The sequence below is a fragment of the Rhipicephalus sanguineus genome, chromosome 6, assembly GCF_013339695.2.
Source record: "Rhipicephalus sanguineus isolate Rsan-2018 chromosome 6, BIME_Rsan_1.4, whole genome shotgun sequence".
In the NCBI taxonomy this organism is placed as follows: domain Eukaryota; kingdom Metazoa; phylum Arthropoda; class Arachnida; order Ixodida; family Ixodidae; genus Rhipicephalus; species Rhipicephalus sanguineus.
In genome coordinates this window covers 69,087,449-69,109,130 of record NC_051181.1, presented here as the reverse complement: position 1 = coordinate 69,109,130, position 21,682 = coordinate 69,087,449, and the positions used below count along the sequence as shown (strand labels likewise).

The 21,682-nt window shown below is 45.3% G+C and overlaps 1 protein-coding gene across 3 annotated transcripts in view; it reads right to left on the bottom strand.

The window, feature by feature from the left end:
* Positions 1-21,682, bottom strand: part of LOC119395873 (glutamate receptor ionotropic, kainate 2) — a 204,913-nt gene that overhangs the window by 130,940 nt on the left and 52,291 nt on the right. The gene's annotated exons all lie outside the window — the stretch shown is intronic.

The following is a 21,682-nucleotide window of genomic DNA, read 5'->3' as shown; positions in this document are numbered from 1 at the left end:
TAAGCCTATTTTCTGAGAGACATAGAAAAAATTGGCGAAGCTTGCACTCAGCCGCGCAAGACTTGAATCAGCGAAACCGGATAATTCTGAAGACTATATGGACACTGGAGGCACATTTTTCCTGTCGCTGTATGTTATCAAACTTCATATCTAAATGTTCATAATATAAATTTGCTATATTATCAACCTATATAATATATATTATTTGAATATAATAATTGACATGGCGTGACGTGAGCGTACGGCGAACGTGAATGCTCGTAGCATGAAAAGAATCGCATGCATGCCATATATGTCGTGATTTTCACGACACGTTTTTTGTTCTGTCCCGTCCGTTTCATTAAATTGATATACTACAAAATTCGTACGGCCTGTTATGAGTGTATGAAGTACATCATTGACAGTTCATACATTATGTGTACCATAGTGTACGCTTTGTTTGCATAGTGTATGCCACGATGTAGATGCACACTTGCATGAAAAATATGCCACGTTGAACGACTTGTCATAACATCAGTGCCTTGATTTAACTAAAAGCCAAACAAGGCGGAGTATGCTTTCTCGCTGACTGCTTCCCATTACAACGATTCCCACAGTCTGGGGAATCTGGCAGACTTATTACCCGTAAGACCCAATAAATTACTATTTATTATTGCAACGATAACCAGCTGGTTTTCATCGGGATTGCGTCGAGCAAAGAAGCGAGCCCTCATGAATTCCCTTCGTTTATTTATTATTGCGTCATTTTGTCATTCTAGGAGGTGTTTCGCAAGGCGCGGCAACAAAAATTTGTAAGCAAGTCTGTCTGGTACTTCAAGTGGATTGATATCAATTCCACTCAGTTAGAGTTATTCATAAAAACGCTCAATGGTTCGTCATGATGGTAGCCGTGAGCATAAATTCTTCAAAAATTTTGTCGTTGTAGCTTCAATATGCAAAACAAGTTCATCGCAATGCCAAGATGCACGTGTCAATAAATCCGCTGCCGAATTAAATCTATCAATTTTTATCCATGGCTGGAGAGACATATTTATCACTGAATATGTGAGCTGGGGTTTTAATTGCGCCGACATAGAACTATTGTGCAATTTATTAGGCCTGAGGTGGTCCTGTTTTTCTTTCTGTGCGCAGCCACGCATAATAAGTGCTGAGCAGTGTGTTCGCTCTAACGTCGTGCATCATTTTTATTTTGGATTGGAAAGACTCATATTGCAGCGCCGCTTCGCAATAGCTGCACGCTGAATGATGGCCGACCATACCACGTCCGGAAGTCACTGCAGTCTCTCTCTCTACGTCTGCAAACAAGGTCACGTCAGCATCGATTTGCGCTCTATCACTCTCGCGAATGGCAATGCGCAGACGCTGTGTGCCACAGTAAGGCGAGCTGCGCAGCCTTTTTCTGAAGCCGAGGCATGTTTCTGATCTATGTGGAGTGTCTGGCACTGCGTCGACTTGTTTCCTATCAAAACAAAATAAGGACCCATCGGGAAGACAGGCTGGCACGCCAATAAAAGTGACTTTCTGCTTCCTTTCAACACTCTCACAGGAGAAATAATTTATATAAAGTTATTATTGCTTGTAATCCAATGAATATATATTACAACGGCTTGACTCTATATGTAAAACATAATGAAAATTCCACTAGCTGAGGCACTTAGACATATCATATATGAATGGTGAGAGTGAACATGCACTAATGTTTGTAGCAGGGCATCTTGAATACTTTTGTAGCATTAGCTACACTGGCCTAGCCGAGCCAGTTTCGCGTGGATACTCAAGAGCCGTGCGGCGCATGCGCGAGGATTACTGATGTCAGGCAACGGAACCGGCGGCTCCCGCGCAGTACACCGCCGCCAGTCTGTGCGTTCCAGTGGAGTGACGTTATAGCCTTGGCAGACGTATTGACGCCGGCGCGCGCGCAACTATTCGCGTTCGCTGTGCAGTCGTCGCCTGACACTGCGCTGGAGCCGCTTGATAGCGCCTCTGACTGGCGTTTGCCAGTGTGGTATAGCCATGGAGAAGGAGAGCGCAAATACTGCTCAGCGGCGCAGAAGAGCGGAGAAACTTTTCTAATCGGATCCCGAAGTAGTTGCCTGGCAAAATAAATATACATGTGCCACATAATACGTATACCGTGTGTGTCATTGGAGCAGCAGTAAGCATGATAATTAAGGTAATCCTAGACAATCAGGAAAGCTAATAATAATTAGCTAAACCTTTGGTAACGCGACGCTATCCTGGCATAGCCGAGCTAAGTCACTAAACATTTTCTTATACGTCCATCACAACCCGATACCGCTAAGAATGTTCAGTGTATATACCAACGTACATACAGTTCGTTCGCGCTGATAAACACTAAATTTGAGGACACGGATTTGATTTGCGGTCACGGCGAAAATCAGTGGGGCAAAATGCAAATACTTGTAGGTGCACGCTAAAGGATTTGAGGTGGTCAAAAACTAATCCGCAGTTCCCCACTGGGGTGCATGTCATGTTGATATCGTAGTTTTGGCACCTAAGACACAAGCATTGACTTCTTATTAGAGCATTTGTTACAGCTACATAGTCGTCAATAACGTGATGAACATGACCATGAACAAGACTTATTCAGAGGTTTGCCTAATTCAAAGCGAATCTCTCCCATTTCCTTCCTAAAGCGCCAATTTTTTCCTATCTGTTGCCCATTACATTATTTGCAGTCGGGGTAGCAAACCGAACGCTGTGTCTGGTTAACCTCCCTGCTTCTCATCTTCATTTATTCTTCTGTGCTTATTCTTCATCGTCTTTTCTACTTGAAGGAATACCACAATTCATCCGAGAACTACTCGTGTAACAGAGAGGCTGCTATTTTTCAGCTGTTGACAAAGCGCATTCTGTATAGTAAACAAAGTAATTTATAATACCTTGCTCACTACCTTCCAATTTCTCTTCTTGTTTCATCGAAGAACAAAAGCTCTACCGTTGCCACAATAACACAGGGAGCTGTGAACGTTTCTTTTAAATGTGATTTTTCCATTACGCTAGCAGGGCGTCAGGAGGCTAGACATCTCATCTTGCCCTGATCCGAAGGCAATGCCTTGTATTGTAGAGAAAAGCTGGGGATGGGCGAAGCATGTAGGAAAGGGTGTTTCAGCTCCACTAACACCGTCGCAAAACTGCTTCGGAATGCGGCTTATTTGTTTGTTTGTTTGTTTGTTTGTTTGTTTGCTTGCTTGCTTGCTTGCTTGTTTGTTTGTTTGTAGCCTACCAAGTTTGGCACATCATGCTCTAAGGCTCTTCTTCATCTCCTGTTGCTCATTACCCATTAGCAGCAATTTTGCCGTAAGTTGCCTTCGTGTTACACACCGCAACATGCTACGAAGTATGCTATACAGGAAAAAACTAGGCGTTTGAAACCAGGTTCGAGACGGAATTTCACAAATTTCTGTTTATTGATCCAATTAAATCCTGATTATTCGTCGGCTACTTGTTCGTCGAACACTTCACTTTTAGTGGACGGGTGGCGAGTAATGCGATTTACTCATTTATTATGGACCATGACAACGACATGGCACGCCGACAAGCCTGACCCTCAGGTGCGTTGCCCCTAAAACGTTTGAAATAATAAACTTACAAGCCCCACAAAAGTTCACGTCCGAGGAAACAGAAATTGCCTCATTAGTACCATTTAGCGTATTGTCACAGCTCAAATGAAAGTTTTATAGACGCAGCTTACTTCCGAGAAAAACAAACACGGTGTTCACGTTTCGCTGAAAGCGCTCTTGGGTACGAGCCTATCATTTATACATAGAAAAACAAGAAAATCGACGGACAGTTGTGAAAGTACGTTAGCGTCTGAAGTGCCGTAGCAAAAGGTCTGTTCGAATAAAAATCGCCGAAACAACGAGATCTCCTACGTAATTACGGCGCTGCTCGCACTGTTCAGGGTCACGATCAGCGCGAACTACGAGCACGCCCGAAACACGGTCAAAACTTCAGGTAATGTTTGATCTTCCTAGCTTAATCCCTCCAACTCTGACAAATAAACGACGCAACGACCAGGGAGTTCGGCAAGCGACAAGGGAATTTCAATCTCATGGCAGCAGGTCTTTCTCTCTCCGCTCCACGGTATATTGCCATGTAGCGAAACTGAGCCGCCTGATGCCGCCTGCTCTGTAATTCTACGCGCGCTCGGAAAATTTAGTCTTAGTACATGTAGAATATTTACGCAGGGCACTTCGGCGATCCCCTGAGTGCTCTGTGAGTGCAAGCTGAAATATGCAGTTCCCGTCATTCGGAAAGCATTACTTTAAATGTTCCTCTTTTCTTGCTATGTCCGCTTGACTCGAGAAAATACTCTGACATATCCAAGCACAACAGCAATTTGTCACTGCGGATGGTATGAAAATAAGAAACGCTCGTATGGAACCGTTTGAAAGCTTTATTTGTTCACTATCCACGTCGTTATGTCGTTGTTTGTTTCAACAGAGCGCTGCAAGTATCCGGGGTTATAAGAGCACTCCGTCGCAGTTTAAAAAAAAACTGCGACGGAGTGCTCTTTATTTGAAAAATATTGTCCTGAAATGTCTACTCCGATACAATGATTATTGAGAGTTTCTTAGGAAGTTTAGCAGCTCGTTTTACATGAAAACTCCATTAAAGTAGTATGTAGTATTCTTCTTTTTTTTGTTCCTTGCATCCCAGCGAATGCACGGCGCAGTAGGACTACGAAGAAAGATTAGGAGAACCGTAAGAAAAAATACACTGCTCTTCTCGTGTTTCGATAGCACTAAGACTATCGTAACTTACAAGGTTATCGCTGCTAATTCACAGCTATAAACTTCTGAATCTACGATTGAAGAGGAAGTTTATAAAAAATCCTTTCAAACATTTCTTTACGAAAAAATGGAGCAGCCCTGCAGCTAATGGGAAGTTATTATTCTGGCAAGTTGTTTCATAACAAGTCTTGCAGGACGCGTTAATAATTTTGATATGATTTGTGAATGTGATCTTAGGGGCAAGTTATTATTTTAAGTTATATAGTGAGCGGTATATTATGCGCTGCGACTGTTATATAAAGAACAGTTCAAGCCCAACGGCCCGTATTTCGTGACTCACGCTGATGCCGAGGAGGCTCGCTGAATATGAGCACACTCCCAAAGACTTACCCCGAGGGATAAGAGCTCGCACGAAACAACAAGGGTGACAGGAACCGGCACGTGAGGAGAGTGCGTCATTATTGCTAATCGCGTTAAAGAGAGCTTTAATCAGCTGATCCTACAGCGAACACGCTGAAACGAACAATTGAACCAAAGAAACGTCCAACAGCGATAATAATCCCCAGTCGTTGTAACATGATCGCACTGAATAAGTAGCACAGGCAAAAAAACATGCCAATACGGCGATGCCGCTCACTTTGATCTTGTAGCCATATTATAAAAGCGAATTCACATACAAGAATAAAAGCGATATATAGCCAAGTTAGATATATAGCCAAAGACAAGTTCTTGGCCGGTCGGCAACTTTTTCCAGTTGTATATTTGTCTATAGGGAAAAGGGAAGCCACTTTCAAGCAGCACTGAAAGCATGCAGGAAAAGAAGCGAAAATCAACCGCAAGAAATAAACTCTTATGCAGAGATTTAACAACGCGAAAGTAAACGTGATATTGACGAAAGCGTTTTCGTGAATGAAAGGATGTGTAAAATTCAACACATTGATCTAGTTTTGGAGATAAAGGTATTCCTCCTCCAATAAAAATTTGCAGTTTTCACACAAGCTGAGCTTTCAATTGCAAAAAAAAGTAATAGTAATAACTGCTCGGTTTTAACGTCCAAAAACCGCGATTTGAATATGCGAGACGCCGTAGTGGAGGGCTCCAGAAATTTTGACCACTTGGGGTTCTCAAACGTGCACCTAAATCAAAGTACACGGGCCTCAAACGTTTTTGCCTCCATCGAATATGCAGCCGCCGTTGCCGGGATTCAATCCCGCGATCTTCAAGGTCAGCAGGCAAGCGCCATAACCACTAGACCACCGTGGCGGGGCGAGCGCGATGTTAACACACCCTACAAGTAGCTTAACTCCGTGAGAACACCAAATAATAATTGTTAACCAGTCATGCCTGCGTGGCATCCAAATTCAAAGCAAATTCAAGAACTAAAAAAAAACGCAATATAAGCTAGCTCTCGCTGCTGATCTCCAGTACTTGCCGGGTGTACTCCACGGGCGTACTTGCCATTATTTTTTCAGGGCCTGCATTCGTTGCATTTAAGTGACTGAGACACACATGAAAGTAAACTGGTAGAATAGATCCTCTACAAGCCGCTATTGCAATTATCAGTAAAATAGCCAACGGATTCGTTCTAAAAAAACAGGGCGCGCAAACACGGAAACAATAAAGAAGTCAGGACACCACAAACGCCGACTAACACTGCAGTTGTTAGTCGGCGTTTGTGGTGTCCTGACTTCTTTCTTGTGTCCGTGTTTGCACGCCCTGTCTTTTTAGAATGAATACTTACCAACTAGCTCAAATCGCTGTTATTCTAAGCCAACGGATCCATCAATAACATTACAGCGCGGGGAAAGAAATGAATGGACAAATAGAGGCGACGCAGATATGCGCTGAATTCCACATGAGGTTTGTTTGGAAAAGCGCGAATTTTAGTAGTGAATGTAGTAGTAGCAAGCAAAATAGAAAAACACGAGCATCGCGCGCAAAAAAAAAACAGATAACTAAGATGAACAGTCATGTAGCAGACAACGTTGCAATTAAGAGGTGATCTAGTTTTTTAGTGGCCATGGGAAGGCACGTTAATACAGGCGTGACCAAGACGAGCCATTTCGGACGCTGCTGCCAAGATAACGGATCACTGTCGTCATTTGGATGTTATTGTTTCTTTATTGTTTTTTTGTGCAGTGCTTGTGTTTTCGTTATTTTGTTTTTTTTTTGTGCACAGCATCGCTTTTGTGTTATTATTTCTATGTGTGAACCCCCCCCAAAAAAAAAAATAAAAGAAACTCATTTGGAAGCCAGTGCCACTCCGTCTCGTACCGCTTCGTTTGTTAGTTTCTTTTTCCTCGTTTTAAATTTCTTGTGTAATGAGGTACCAACTCCACCGAACATTCACGTTAAACGGATCCTAAAAATCACGACAAGCTAAATGGAGAAACTGTGCCATCGCACATAATTGTTCGCAGCGGAAAGCAGATTTTATATCTGTGCATGTCAGACTGAATAACGGTTGAAAACGTGCGAGGTGATCGAGTCTCAGCAGAATACGTAGCATATTGAGGAGAACCCCATTCCTATACAACGCACAGACAGCCGCAAGAAACATTGGTGAGCAGACCGGAAGAATGTTTAACATGCAGCATTCGGGGGTGATTTGTTTCGAGCAATAAGGAAGGCGCCTTGACTCGCAAACAGCGCTGTTCTTTGTCAGGACAAAGTTATTTCGGCCAATGTTGTGCAGCCATTCCTTCTTGTGCAAGCCATCGCGCCTTACTTTGAGGCATCATAAAAAGTGTGCAACCATTTGCACGCTTGTTGCTGCAGTTATAGGCGCAACAGCACGGCATAGTGCCATGCACACAACGTAGGAAACAAAGCGCGAGCGACGTTAGCTACGCCGAGCCGAGGCGAAGGAATGGCTGCGAACGAAACAGAAAAACACAATGGAAAACGCGAGCTCCGACGCGTTTCTATGGGCAACGCCAATGGAGACCAATCGTCATGCAGAAAAAGCGACGGAGAACGGCGACGGCGCGAAAGGGGTCAGGAAGAGGCAAGGAGATAACGTGTCGGCGGCGAATAGGAGGAGTCGCGCGAACTTAAAGGAGCACTGACACAAAATTTCGAAGGCGAGATCATGAGTGAAATAGATTTATGTGGAGCCGTACGCAACGTCTAAGAAATATCAAGTGCCAATATAGCCTAGAACATATTTAAAATCAATTTTAAAGTGCATACCGCGCGACTGAGCGATATGCGAGCGCTTCGCGACGCCGACATCAACGCGGCGGATTCAAATTCAAAATTCAAATTCAAATTTTATTCCGGTGTACAGCGAACACTGTATACCAAGGAAATTGGGCTAAAGGTGTGTTAATACACCTGACGAGGGCCCAACTTCCCTACGGTAGGCACATGTTGCAGCATGAAGTTCATAGAAGTGTTACACAGTCATGGTACAATATTATACAACGTTATACAATGTGTCAGTTATACAAATGCGTAAAGTCACTGCCTCGAATCAAAGTATCTCACATGCTAAACTCAACAACAACAAATACAAAATAAAGTACATCCCAATCAGTCACGTGTACATAACTAGTAGTTTAAGACATCAATGAATAGCTGGTAAATATATATTAGACATAAAAGATCACGACAAACTTACCTGTAGAAGACAAGACAAGAATTATACAGCATTTTCTACATTCCTTCTAATAGCAAACTGTTTAGCACATTTGAAGGAATGTTACAGTTTGAATATTCCCTTATGAGAAAGTCAATCTTTGGATAAACATTCAAGGGACGAGGTATGATAACCGAAAGTTTCTGAAGGCCATAATTTCTTCGTGTTGTATGGAAGTCATAGTGTTTATGTCGAAAATCGTATGATGTGTTGACATTTAAATATCGTTGTTCAAAACTCTTTTTATCATTTCTGACAAGTTGGTGTATATCAATTGATAATTTTTTTCAGATATATTTGTGAAATGTTCAACAGGTTGTGTTTTCACAACCTGTTGAACAAACTACGTCACGAACAAACCTACGTCACGAGTTTGTGTTGGCTGGTGGCTGGTGTGCCCTTGCGCTTGTACCGTGCTACCTGCCATTTCTTCCTCCGTGCCTGCGGCTTTGCGTGTGCTAGTTGTGTTATCTTCCGCTGTTCGCTCGTCGTGCCCGTTGGCAGATGTTATGGCCCGCTCACGCTAGCGGCAAGCCTGCCGCAACGGCGCGGTGCCGCAGAACGTCAGCCGTCGCCGCACGTGCGACAGCTGTCCAACTTGCACGCCAAGCTTCGCCGGCGAGGCAGTTCGCGCCTCCGAAAAACATGGCAGTCCTGCCAAAAGCGGTTGTCGTCCACTTCGAATATATCAAGTGGCCGCCGTGCGCTCTGTAACGTGTAAGTTCCGAAGTGATGCTTCCATTTGCTTTAGATTCATGTCCTTAAGCTTCGACTAGCAATGTATTCGTCCCGATTCGGCGCCGTTTTTGAGAGCCATAGTCAAATAATCGATGCTGTAAGCTTATCGAGTCGAGATGGGCGCTTCCGAATGCTCGGAGGACATAGATTACGCGTTTGTTAGTTGTTTCTAATCCTCCATAGCTGGCGCCACTTGACCTGGTTCGGCGCACACCGCACCCACGCTCGCGCGCCGCCTACGTCACAATTTTGCGTGTTCACGTGGCCAGCTGCGCTTACTCGTCCTCCGGCACTAGTGCTGCCTAGCTCGGTGCTCTTCAGACCGAAACTGCGACTGAGCGCTCTAAGAACGTCTCCGAATAAATAACCGTCGCGCACTCGCGCAAACGAGGTTTGCAGCCGTGATAAGTGGATCATAAGCTATCTATTGCAACAAAAAAAAGCTGCAACGTTTTTGTTTCAGTGCTCTTTTAACAATATCAAGGGGTTTTAACGCTACCCAGTACACCCCGCCAGGGTACGGCCCCGTCTGAAAGAAAATCGGTGCACCACTTCATTTCAGACGGCGCCAGTGGGTCGTTGCGCATTCTGACACTTTAATGTGACAATGTTCCTCAGGATACACGCCAAGCTTTACTGATTCGTAAACAAGTGTTTTTCGTGATGTTCGTGAAAGTACGGTGAAGTTGAAAGCCATGTAGCAGGCTTGCAGTATGGTGTGGCGTTGTTTGCGATAATTGATCCTTCTCCATAATCGCTGTGATTATGTTTACATTAGATATGTGTGCAATAGGCTCGCGTAACGAGGGTGAGGGCCACGGTGTCCTCACGCCTCCAGATTCGCGGCGACCAGGTACCATTCAGCACAGCGTAAATGTCAATACGTACGCGTGTAATATATGTGTATACAATCATATCTCGGCGATGTGCTCGTTTCAGATGCGAAATTACACAGTGTATATAAATATTTCAATTTGCAGGGGTTGTCTCTGACACACCTCTCCCCAAAAGAATTGTGACTGGATGCTGCCTTGAAGTCTCCGTGGGACACGCACACGCAGGCTTGCAACAAACCCCTCTCCCCCCTCTCCCCCCATGCACCCTTCAAACACTATTATAGTTTCACTCGTTCCTCTCATTATGACGTGGGACGAAGTGTTTACCACAGAAAATTTGCACACGGCACGTGCACCTCTGGAGTTTGTACCTTGTCGAGAGGAAAACCCTTTTCCGGTGAACTATACAGTTACTTCCGAAAACTTTATAGAGTGCACAGTGCGTTTCCTCGTGCAAACTTTACAAAAGGAAATATCCGCAACAAAATAAAGCTGGACTGATGTTATTATTCACCCTACTAAGGATTTTTGGTCTACGGCTTTAAGAAAAAGTAAGCTACAACATGCAATGACCCTGCCGAGTTGTGAAAAACGAGCCCTAAAAGTCATCTTCTTCGTTCATTGTTAGACAAGAATTACTCAGGCAACAACTCTGTTCTAGACACACTATATGCAGGTGCGCTGAGCCTATGCTAGTTAATTATTTATTTGAAAATTACCTGTGGCTTGAAGACCAAGCAAGAGGGGAAAATATTTTGCTCTCACTTCTATGCTATTGCTTATATAAAATGACGTTTAAAGGAAATTGAATATATGAAGTGATGTTCTTTATTGTGTAATGATAAAAATTGTATTCTTAAAATCACTTTTGTTCTATTTCGCTACCATTTTGGCATGCCTATTTTTGGGCATTATGTTGCATGACTAGTTCTAGGCACTTTTAAGTTCAGTTCCGGTTACCAAATGTCAATCCTGAGGTCGTGGCAGCACTCTGACTGCACGCTGTCACGCCCATCGCACTAATTTATACAAGTGTCAAACGCCCAGTGTTACGGGACGAACACTGTGTTCTCAGTGAAAATAATTTATTAAATGAGGACCAGTTTCATTATTGCCTATTTCATACGCTTTTGTTAGCAGAAATAACGACATCATTTATGTTTATGCACGTGTTAATTGCGATTCTGCACTCCAACGTCAGCCAGCACTTTTGCTAGCGCCTAAAATTTCTGAAATAATGCGAGACGACTTCTATAAGGTCTCTCGGTGCTTTTATTTACAGGTGCATAAAACTTGGCAGATGCCTTGAACTGTCATTTGTGCACTTGTTTTTCATCATTGCTCTACTTCTGATATATTTCATGGGAAATCAGGCATCTGGTCCCAATGAAGGCATCAGCATCTCCTATAAACCAAACAATGAATAATTAAAGGAAGTACGAATATCATATATCAATATCTACTCTGCATTATGTCACGCGCAGAGAAATGTAGTTCTTGCTGTACATGAGGCAGTTCTTCGCAAAAAAAAGGGAAACGCCACAGCTGTTCTATAGACAACGCATACACCCCCCCCCTTTTCTACACACGTGAGCACAGATATAGACGAGGGCAACACAATAGAGAAGATTTGTATTGTAATACCGGAACCACCTTTGCTGTCAGCTTTGCCGAGAGAGCACCGCAGATGCGCAGAAGGGACTGTTGTCATGAGCATCTCGAAACTGTCACGCGCACGTGAATAACAATAGATTCCAATTTCGGGACGGGGTAATGCCTTCATTACGCCTAATATCCTCAAAGAATTAAGGGCAAAGAATGCGGTTAGATAACAAAAAAAAACGAGTTCGCCATAGGAGTATGCTGTATAGCCCGCCGCAGTAATTAAATGCCACGGCGTTGCACTATGAGCTTCGTTAGAGCGCTTCTGTTTACACAAAGCTGACACACTTTCATCTTTCCTGTTCTCGGCTGTGCGCATCGACGTACACACGTGCTTGCAATGGCTGGACAGGGCGCCGTTACGCGTGCTATTTTTAAGCCTCGTCAGTCAACGGGGCCTACGGCTGACGGGCGACGTATCAAGTAAGGGAAACAATGCAACTGACGACAGGCGTGGGGTCGCACAGCAGCACGAAATGCGTCCACGTAGGCTGGACGCCATCGCAAGCCTCCCTAGAAATAGCTGCCAGCAATTTTTACCTGTCTGTCTCGGAACCTTGTTATCGCCTGTGATATTTGCGTCGTGAAAGAAGGCGTTTAAATTAGATGCCTTATAAATAGGGAAGGCGGGTCAAGAACACATTGTGGAGCCTGTCAAGACAGTTTTCAACACGAAAACACTCAGGGTCAGCGTAAATGCTTTTAAATTTAGGAAAGCGAACGTCCGTGTCACATACATTTATCCCCCTTAGGGCTATGTAGGGATGTGAGACTAGTCTAGCGAAAGACTGCTGTACTTATCCATTTGTATAAATTTTGCCACAGCTACGTGGCATTTACAGTTGTTTGCGTTAAACGACCACTCTACCCGTTGTTCATGCATTTGTAAAGCACATGCTGGCGAACGATAGCTTTGCGCCTGTCATCCTGAAGTGATGTAAATACATGTCACAGCATGCCACCATATCGCTGATCTAAGATGGCGTGTCATACCACAATACAGCTTGTGTAATACCGATATTGTAACAGTCGTTTTTTGGCTTTTATAATCCCACTTGCAAATGCATGGCCCAAATGCCTGCTGGCAACGTGTATTTATGTATTAACATTGTCTTGTTACCTGGGATTTGGGGCACTGATGCGAGAATTTTTATCGACACGATCGTGCCCACATTACGTTTAACGACGGTTGCTGTGTGTAAATTCAGATATATGGCTATGTATGACCACGGCTGTCTATTTTAGAACAAACCTTTTGTACACATACAATACCAAGCACTGTCTGCAAATCAGATCCGCTGGCAAAGTTGCAAATACAATCTGGTTACCAATAAAGAAAAATATTATGCGCGATGCTTAGAAATTTCTAAGAATGCGGACGCGAAAGCCTAGAAGCAAGCGCGGTGGCACAGTGGTTACAGTACTCGGCCTTTGACCCGAAATTCACGGGTTCGATCCCCGCGGTGGCGGCATTTTCGATGCAGGTGTAAACGCCAGAGGACCGTGTACTCGGGTTTACGTGCAGGTCAAAGAACCTCGGATGGTTGAAATTTCGTTCAAGCACATCACATAGTGCATTTGGCCTCGTCCTAAGCGAAAAAAAAGTACTAAATATCGAGGAGTGAATGCAGAATTTTAGCGACACCATCTCGTGAAGTGTTAGCGATTTGGAAATACTTGTAATACCGTAAACCATGGACTAGCGTCTGCAGAGGCGTTTAGCGGTAAAAGAGACCTGAAGCCACGCATTTCTATAGCAGTACGCGTATTCTTGCAAACAAAAAAGCATAATGCACAATGTTCTAACATCATCTAATTACGCAGAAATACAGGCTCTCTCTCTTTTTTTTTTGTAGCCGCTAGAGCAAGAAGTAAATACCTAATTGAATCAGTCGAGCAACACTACCTATGTTGTGGTATATATAGGCAAACACAATTTAAACACTTGCAAATAAAGCAAGAAGAAACATCGGGCAAAGTGCAAAACACGAATGTGACCGAAGGCCAGTACCCCAGTGATTGGGAGATAGCGCTTCTCTCACACGTAATAGGAACGTTAGGCCGGTTTCGTGCATTAATGAGGCAGTGGAGGGCGTATGCATCTCCATTAGGCTGCAGCCATCGCGCTTTATTCGCCAACAGTCGACTCAAACCACCTACGGCGAAGCGCCGCTGCGTACGTTTGTATACGCGCCACCGACCGCCTATCCACACAAACGTGGCGACGGTGCTGCCACCTGTAGCCCGTTCTCGCGGCGAATCGAGACCCGATGGCGTAATTAAGCGCGCAGCTTGAGCAGGAAATCTGTTCAGTTATGCTGGAACACGATACTTTTTACGTCTAGAAACTGAACATACACGGTGAGTGCGAAGGAGAACGAATTTATTAGAAGGAGGCTCAGCGGTCAGCCTGAGCTATAGCGCTATTCATCAAATCCTGCTTAGATTCCACGCACGCTAGCAGGAGATGCGGTCTAATTATGGGCGCTGCTAGAAAGTTCGTTAGGAGGCTCTCAAACAAAGCGGTCCGATTTAAAGTGTCTACATTTTTCCCTTTTTGCCTAAGTACCGACAGATGCCTTCTCACGCGGCTGTCTCTCACGCGCAGCCGGCGTCTGCCGCCATGTCCTTCCTAACTTGCAATATTTACAAAGCCACGCGAGTCTAAGTAAATTAACAACGCACCTTTCAGTATTTGTGCAGCTTGCTCTTGCACAAAGAAACCCTCCGGCGCTCCACGCGTGCACTCATTCCTCCGCGTGGATCGGACCTTCCCGGCGGCTTAACTCGCCGAGAGGAGGTTGCGCTCAGGAGGATTCGTGTGGGCGCCGCGTTGACTCCTGCCATCCGGGCTGCATGGACATCCGGTGCACAGCCTCCCCCAACGACATGCCCCTTCTGCGTTGCTCCAGCCACAGAAGCAACGATCGATCACCTACTTGGGACCTGTCCGGGCCTTCACAAGGCTCGCACCCGCCACCTACGAGGCCTTGACTACCGCCCCGGTCGACCACCCGACTTAACGCGCTGGACGCACGGGCCGTTGCGCCGACCGCTCCTGGCCTTTATCAGCGAATCTGAACTCTTTCCTTTTATTTAACTTATGCCGTAGGGCATACTGGCGCCAATAAAAAAAAAAAGAAGCCGGCAGTATCCGAACGCGACGCGCCTTTCTCCTCCCGCTAATCTCCCGTCATTAGTGAGCGGGGGACGCGTTTTACCAGGTGCTGGAAAAGCGTTAGGAAGAACATGGCTAGCGAAAACCAGCGTTAGCCAATGAGATTCGTCGGCGGCGCTTCAATGGTTGTCGATACTTAGCAAGGAAGACAAAAAAAAAGCAATCTAGGGATTGTAGTACCATCCTAAACGGTCTTCAGAATATTCGTGACGTACATTATACAGGGCTTTAGGTCAAAATTTTCCTGGCATGGTGCGGCCTATACTTACACGTGAAATCCTGTGTGCAGGCGTTTCAGAAGCCGTCTACGGAGAGGACGTCAATGGTTCAATGTTTTGCGGACATCAATGAATTTACACACAAAGATGACATACTCGTATAAGTACGTACCTCGCGGGAATCAAACCCGCGGCCATATGCACAGAAAGCAGATACCATATATCCACTGCACTACAGCGCCGGAAAATGTGCGTTTGCTTTTTCGAGGTTGATAAAATGTCCCAGCTAACTCGGCCAAACACTTTCAAAAAAACAGGAACCCCACAAAAATTGTAAGAACTGCATACAAGCGTTAATCGTGCGCACTTACAACCAGTATTATTTTTATCATTGAAGAAATATTCACCATCATCATAATCAGCCTGTCTATGCCCACTGCAGGGCAAAGGCCTCTCCCATGTTCCGCCAATCAGCCCGGTCCTGTGCTTTCTGTTGCCACGTTATACCTACAAACTTCTTAATCTCATCTCACCCATCTAATTTCCTGTCTCCCCCTCACGCGTTTGCCATCTCTTGGAATCCTGTCAGTTACCCTTAATGACAACCGCTTATCCTGCCGACGTGCTACATGCCCGGCCCATATCCATCTCTTCTTCTTGATTTCAACTATGATATCCTTAACCCCATTTGTTCCCTGACCCACTCTGCTCTTTTCCTGTCAGTTAAGGTTACACCTATCATTTTCCTTTCAATCGCTCGCTGCATCCTCCTCAATTTAAGTTGAACCTTCTTTGTAAGTCTCCAGGTTCCCGGAGAGAATTCTCCAGGAGAGAATTGAGCATGCTCTAAAGAACGGAAGACGCCTCAAAGCTATGAAGACAAGACTGTGCATAGGAAAAAATCAGATGTATGCATTAAGAGACAAGGAAGGCAAGGTCACAACCAATATGGATAGAATAGTTGAGGTAGCGGAAGAGTCCAACAGAGATCTGTACAGCAGCCGAGACAGTCAGGATCATAACTTAAGAAGCAGTAATAGCCCAAAGGATCTGACATCCTACCAGTATTGACAGGAGAAGTAAAAAAAGCCCTGAAGGGAATGCAAAGAGGCAAAGCCACTCGTGAGGATCAGGTAACACCAGACCTGTTGAAAGACGGTGGAGAGATTGTTAGAAAAAATCACAGCGTATTCACGGAGTGAATGATGATGAGTGGGCGAAGCTGCGGAGGTTCATCGGTAAACCGTGAATCTTCCGTGAATTCTGCCCAGTACATCATCACCGACGTGAGATCGGGCGCGTTTATACTAAAGGTTCGATGAGTTATGACGACTTGCAGCTCATTTAAATTTTACATGTACGCTGTGAATTTTCATTGTTTAGAAAACCCTTGCTTTAGAAAACATCTGGCGTCTTTCGTTAAGCAGCTGGCGTCTTTTCGTTTTGCTTTAGAAACATCTGGCGTTCTTTCGTTTTGCTTTTAGAAAACATCTGGCGTCTTTCGTTGGTTTATTTCATCAATCAACGGCGTTTTGAACAAAATTTTTATTGTTTAATCACGCACAGGAGAAATACCAGGCAATACCTTGGAGGTAAACAATGGCTGCTAATGGGAATGAGAGACAGAAGAAGTCGGCTTTTAGCTAACACTTACACTTCTACTTCTACTAACGTTTCCTACTGGAACATGCCAATGGCTGCTAATGGGGAATGAGAGACAGAAGAATTCGGCTTCTAGTTAACGCGCACGCTGCGAATTTTTTATTGTTCAACAACGCACAGGAAAAATCTCCCACCGGCACCACCTTGGAGGTCAAGATCTGGTACTAGCGTTACGACTGGTTACGCACTACGACTACGACAACTACGAGGGACGAATGGGTGCCGCTTTAAGTAGCTTCGCCCCTAAAAACTGGCCACCCTGTATACGAAGTGTCTCTCGACAGGGAGGACACCAGAATCTTGGAAGAATGCCAACATCATCTCGATCCATAAGAAAGGGGATGTCAAGGACCTGAAAAATTACAGGCCCATCAGCTTATTGTCCGTTGTCTACAAGCTATTTACAAAAGTAATTGCTAGCAGATTTATTACGACATTACAGTTCTATCAACCAAAGGACCAGGTAGGATTTCGTACAGGCTTCTCAACAATAGATCATATTCATACTATCAATTAGGTGATAGAGCAATGCGCGGAATAAAACCAACCACTGTACATAGCCTTCACAGATTACGAGAAGGCATTCGATTCGGTGGAGACATCAGCAGTAATGCAGGCACTGCGGAATCAGGGCATCGACGAAGCCTATATAAACACAATGGAAGAAATCTACAGCGGATTCACAACTACTATAGTCCTCCATAAAGAAACGGACAGAATCCCAATAACGAAGGGAGACACGATCTCTCCAATGCTACTCACCGCGTGTTTACAGGAGGTTTTCAGGGCCCTAGATTGGGAAGAATTAGGGATAAGAGTTAATGGAGAGTATCTCAGTAACCTGCGATTTGCTGACGACATTGCATTGATGAGTAACGCGGGAGACGAATTACAGCTCATGATTACTGAACTGGATACGGAAAGTAGAAGAGTAGGTCTGAAAATTTATATGCATAAAACTAAAGCAATGTGGAAATATCTCGGCAGAGAACAGCGCTTTGCGATAGGGGGTGAGACAATGGAAGTTGTAAAGGAGTACGTCTACTTAGAACAGGTAGTAACCGCGGAACCGAACCATGATAGTGGAATAACTAGAAGAATAAGGATGGGATGGGGCTCATTCGGCAAGCACTATCAAATCATGAATGGTAGTCCACCACTATCCCTCAAGAGGAAGTTGTATAACAGCTGCATCTTACCTGTACTTGCCTACGGAGCAGAAGAAGTATTATTAACTCTTAAATGGTAAGCATTTTCTTCATTGTTTAAATCGCTTCAGACAGGAATGATGATGCACTCTCTGCAAGTGCGTTAAATTCGCATGGCATAATTCGAAGACACTCAGTATTACATTCGAAGAAAGAAAATGAAGAAATGTGTTGTTTTTTAAGAGTGTCAGTAATTATGGTTAATTAGCGTGTAACTAATTATCTAATTATTTAAAGCACCCTTCAAGCAGCCCGCATAGACATTTACACCAGATTGCTCTTTAGTTTTACATGCGAAAGCATCTTATGCTCGGGGCAGTGTCCGTTCTGCGGCGTCCATACCCATACTGCGCATGCGCCAACTCTCCCCCCGCTCCTCGCGTGAGCGCGAGGAGGTGGGAGAAGGCGAGGTGGAGGAGGTGGTGTGAGCGCTGCCTTCGCTTCGCTTCTCCTCTCCCGTATCTCTCTCTCCGCCACAGCTGTGCGCTCGTATATAACGCGGCGAGCTCGCTCCCGTTGCACTCTCCTTCGCAAGGGCGCTATGGACGCTCGCGAAGCTGACCGTAAACGGCAACGCCGGCAAGCGAATCTCGAGGCTGCGAAAGCGCGCTTTCGCTGTGCTTCCGTCATTCTCTCTCTGTGCAACGGTTAGCGAAACGCCATGAACAACATCAACGTCGACGGTAGTTGCAGCGGCAGCGCCACCGCCGCGGAGCAGAGGAAGGCTCGGGAACCCAAACGTAAACGTCAGTGTCGGCAAGCGGTAATTCAAACGCCTCGACAACCGCAGTCTCATAAATCACATAAGAGAAACGGAAACTCGATGCGCACCGGCCGCGATGCTTTCGCATCCCACCATGGTTGCCCGTAGGGGTATATGATGTGTCCTTTTTTGTGCTATGAAATTCTGTGAGCTTTTGCGTAGAAGCGCTTGACCTACCGGCGCGCGAGTGCGCGTTCATTTTATATGTCACGCGTTTCAGGGGTGTTTTCTTGTTTCGTTTTTCTCAGAAAGAGGAATCAGGCGAATTTGAGCATGAAAGAAATACCTGATTTTTTATTTAAGGCGGCCTACAACTTACAATTGTCATGTTTGCGATTCAAGCAAAAATAAAAAGATGACCAATAAAAAATGACTCATGAAGATGGAAAAAAGTCACAGTTTTGCCCCGAGACCGAAGAAATGAATGCGATAACAAAAATTGCAATGTAATACGTTGAAAGGCTAGCCCTACTCCCTTTTCGAAACACGGCCGCTGCAGCACGCGAAGTGACCTTCGTGTGGTCTATGGCTTTGATACGAACATTACGCTGAAAACACTGCATGTCGAAAGCTATGACCCATCTGTTGAACACCGCTCAAAAGATAAGCGCGCGAGCACAGGTGACCGCGCCCTGTATGTCACACTACGGAACCGAAGGCCCGAGGGCACGCAGTCGCACTCCGGCGAAGGACGGGCAGGGCGACGCCCTAAGCACGCCCCTTATGCCATCTCGCGGTTGATAGTGAGCAAGCCTCTGTCACGCTGAAGCACCTCATAGAAGTGCGTACCACCAACGGTAAATGGTGTGTATTAATAGCTCGCCTCTTTATACACACATATTAGGGCTCTAGACACTGTATGCGTTGTGGCTGAGCGGTTAAACGCGCATGGAACGGCGGATTTTGCCTTTAGCGTGGGTACACTGAAGTTGCAGGTGACATCCAGGAAAGACCATGGCGGATCGATACGGCTCCGTTTAGGCCATTTAAAAGCTCAAGATCGAAATGTGTTCAGCGCCGCGTAGAAATGTGAGCCAGTTTTTGTTCTTCGCCGCCGGAGAAGCGGCGGGCCTACGGAAGTCTCGCCCAGCCTCAATAGTTGCATCAACAAGGTCTGACACGCGAAACGGCGGAGCGGACGGCACCCGACTTCATCACTGACCTTCTTGTTTGAAGCCGCTTCAGGAACTCCCATCGCCAAGCGAAGACCCTTTCTGTGCACTGTCTCTAAGCGCTCGAGCTTGCTTGGTGATGGTGATATCAGCGGCAGCTGACAAAGAATGCAGCTTGATATTAGTGGGACATTCCGTTTAAGCGTGGACATAGGATTGTCGCCCTAACATACCCCTGCAATGCGAAGAAGAGCATTGATTTTTTGCACCGATGCCGCCACAACACCATCAACCGCGCGTCGCCATAGGAGCTTGTTGTCGGTGTTAGCGCCCAGGAAACTACCTGTTGTTGCACAGCAAATTCAGTGGCCTCGAATATTCAGCGACAGGCGTGTTAACTTCCGCCTCACTCCCGGGAAAAACAGGAAGCCGTCACGCTGAATGACTGAAATGGCGCCTTGTGCTATCCGGCCCAAGCGTTTGTGTTGGTATACTGAGATCCAAATGCAGATGTCATCAGCGTTGATATACATTTCAACTGCTTTCAAAGCTATTTTCAGAGCGCCACGAAAGCTGGCTATGGCAACGTAAGAAAGCAAGGGAATAGAACACGTCCTTGTGGGACGCCAAGGGAAAGGCTCCAATCATCGCTCGTCGCATTTCCAAGCTTTACCCAGACAAATCGGTCTCTGAGAAATTCATGTATGTAACGAAGAGCCTTTTCCGACACACCCGGGTCGAAAGGCCGCTGACACGGTGAGGCTTGATGTGGCTCGATGGTGTTCCTTGCTCAAGGTGCCAAGTTAGTCGTGTGCGTATTAATCTTTCCATCAACTTAGATACATATGATGTTAGCGATACCGGTAGATAGGAGGCGATGCTCGAACGATCCTTGCCGGGCTTTAGTGCTGGCACCACCCACGATGTCTTTCATTCAACTGGGATCTCTCCCTTGCTCCAGACGTGATAACATATGTCCAAAAGGGCGCGTTTTTGCTCATATGGCAGATTCGTCAGCATATGATTCCTAAACAAATCGGGACCCACTACACAGCGTCTTCTTGATTTGCTACGCGCCATGTCCAGCTCTCGAAATGCGAAAGGCGTATCTATCAAGTGGAATAATTGAGGTGACATAGGGTTCACCACTCCTGTTGATCGGCCAGATGTGTCGGCTATACGTCTGCGAACTCCTCTGTAAGGGTTTGAAATCTTTGCCTTGTTTCAAAGTAAGTGCTGAGAATGGCCTGTGCGAGTGGATATTCCTAGAAAGGCAATTTATTACTCCCTGTATTCTTGTCAAGAGTGTAAACACCGACAAACTATCACAGAAAGCACCCCATTAAATTCTTATCAAATTTCAGTGTAGCGACAGATATCAGCATTTAGTCTGTTATATCCAGTTTTCGCAGACGAATTTCCCTTTTTTTCTGATGACCTTCCACCCTGCTCTCCTACGTGCTGCGCAGATGTTCTTTGATTTCAAGTCAGGAGTAGGGAAATGATCGGGCAGCTTTACCAACGAAGTAGCTACTCGCTTGCTTTAGACTATATCTGCAAACAGCTCACTGGAAGGTTCATCCAACGCTTCTCTGTAAGTGTGCCACCATGTCACATCAGAATATTGCCGACCAGCAGTCCGAAGCCCGATAATGTAGGAGAAGACGGGGAAATGGTCCCTGCCCATCCTGTCTGGGGTCGTTGTCAATGAGAACGAAAGGTCCGTAGAATGTAGTACGTCCATTGCACTACATGAAACTGGTGGCCTGAAAAAGGGTGGTTTGCCATCGGTCGCCACATATAATTCAGTAGCACCTGCAGCTGCTACAAGTTCATTGCCTCAAAGTGTTCACTTTTATCTGAAATCAAAATTTAACAATATTTTCCTTTTTTTTCTTTGTTGATCAT